This window comes from Eubalaena glacialis, chromosome 3 (assembly GCF_028564815.1).
Source record: "Eubalaena glacialis isolate mEubGla1 chromosome 3, mEubGla1.1.hap2.+ XY, whole genome shotgun sequence".
Taxonomy (NCBI): Eukaryota; Metazoa; Chordata; class Mammalia; order Artiodactyla; family Balaenidae; genus Eubalaena; species Eubalaena glacialis.
In genome coordinates, this window is record NC_083718.1 from 47,206,390 (window position 1) to 47,208,726 (window position 2,337).

At 45.8% G+C, this 2,337-nt stretch overlaps 1 pseudogene; it reads right to left on the reverse strand.

The window, feature by feature from the left end:
- Positions 1-259: 259 nt before the first annotated feature.
- LOC133087899 (ras-related GTP-binding protein C-like) lies at positions 260-1,459 on the reverse strand (annotated as a pseudogene).
- Between the last annotated feature and the right edge of the window lie 878 nt (positions 1,460-2,337).

Sequence of the window (2,337 nt, forward strand, 5' to 3'; positions counted from 1 at the left end):
CCCCAAGAGGAGAAAGACACTTGAGGTCTGTGGTCTATAAAATTCTTTTTTGCCATTTGTTTTAAAAAAAGAAATAGTAGCTTCAGTTGCACACCACTGGTTGAAGGGGTTTTCATCCAAATGAGAAACTCTACCCCTTGTCTCTAGTGCAACAGGCACCAGATTCCCACAAGCGGCAACTTCCATGTCCTGTAGCACGTGGCATCTGACCCTGGAGTGAAGAATAAGCTGGCACAGACCCCGACCACCAGCATTCAGGCTAGATGGCATTTCGCGGTGTGCCGTCGTGTGTCAACGCTTTCAGGCTGGGGGCACTGGTCTGGTGACCACAGCTCCTGTGAGAAGTCACACCCACCTCAAAAATCTCATGAATAGCTTTTCGGAAACAATGGAAGTTGTAGTCTATTAAACCTTTTCGTTCAAAACTTTCTTCCCTAAGGATGCAGACCAGTGCCAAAAATTTAGTCACCTCCTTTAAATACAGGACCGCTGTGTTATTCAGCTTGATGATGGCCATAGATTCTTTGTCATAAGCACTTCCACTTCCATCTTCCTTTAACCCATATATACAAGACACATCAATTACAACATCAATCATGTCACAGCAAAGTTCATACGACTGCATATCCACAGGAGAACTGTCTGTTGCAATGTAGATTTTGCTGACGATATCGAAGAGAAAAGCTTTTTCAATACCTGAATTTGATATAAAGATATTTAATAGATTTTCCAAGGTCGGTAGTTATGGGATAAGTTTCTGCACCACCTTACTAAAGGCTTCAAATATTGAATGGTTATAGATATTAGTCAAATAAAAGCTAAGGTGGAGTTTTTCTAGCCCAGCATCTGCAAGGTCATCATTGGCCCTTTAATGAATGTCCCTCTGTGTTTCTATTTTGTGATCATCAGACAGACCATCAACTCTGTGAATAAAAACCTCAAAATTCATGTCTGGATTAACTTTGTAGGCTTTAGAAACAGTAATGTGAAGTCTTGTTAAAGCCTCCGTGTAGTTATCCTGTGCATCCATGACATATATCAAAGCTCCTGTTCCCCTGAAGATCATCTCGTAGTCAAAAGTAGGGTCGAAAAAGTCCATTTGCCCAGGAAAATCCCATATTTGGAAATTCACAAAGGAGCTATTTGAAATGTCATCTTTGTAAATCTTGTTGGTACTTTCCAAAAAGAGGGTCTCGTTGGGTGACATTTTATGAAACACCACCTTCTGGATGGAGGACTTGCCGCTGCGCCTGAGCCCCATGAGCAGAATCCTAGGCTTGGAGCTGTCAGCGCCCCCCGGGCCACAGTCTCGGCCGGCCCGCGCCCCAACCCCGCCGCCCGCGGCTGCCGCCTCCTCTTCTTCCTCCTCCACGCTGTAGCCGAAGTCCTTTGGGAACGAGTCCGCCGGGCCGTAACTGCCGGCGAGGGGCGTCTCCTCCGCCCCGTACTGCAGGGACATGGTGCTGGAGCCGCCGCCGCCCGCGCCCTGACAGGCCACGCCAGGCCGACTCAGGCCGCCGCCTCCCCTGGCCGCCGCCGCCACCGCCCCCGGCAGCCGCCAACGCCATGCGGCCCCTAGAAGAGTTCTGATATTTGGTTATGGTGGCTCTAGGAAGGGACAGTGGAATTCATGGCACTGGTGTGGTAATCTGTAATTAGACACAGCTTTCAAGCTAATGAGCCTTAGTTATGCTGCTAGGTTGTGAAAGAGTTACAGATATGTTTAAATTTTGATTCTCTCACCCTTGGGGGGTGCTAGATGAGATCTCAGGCCAATTGCCCCTAGACACAAGCAAACTTGTTGGTTTACCCCAGTGTGCCATTGCACATACTATCATTTTCTGTGTGTTATAAAGTAAAAAGCTTCTTGGGAAGCACAGCCTTAAAGTAAATAAAGTAATTTAAAGTGTAGCTACCACATGGAGTGAGAATTGGTGAGTGGACAGAAATGAGAATAATAAAGGTAAGCATGAGAAGATCATGAAAAGCCTGTAAACCATTATAAAGATTTGGGGGAAACCGTTTAATGGATTTAGGCAGAGAACTAATATGAAGAGATTTGCATTTTGGGAAAAACACTCTGGATGTGGAGAGAGACTAGACTGGAAGGAGGTCAGCCAAGGAAGACCAGTTAATATGTTATTGTAGCAAAGACTAGTTAATATGTTATTGTAGCAATCTAGAAAAGAGAAGTGGTTCCTGGCCTGGGAAAAAGGTAAGGGGATGGAGAGTGTGAATCAGTTCCAGAATGTTAAGGAGATAGAAACTGTAGAACCTGGAAATTAAGTAAACACCAGAGAGAAGGGAGAGGTAAGGGTCAAGGATGACATGCAGGCA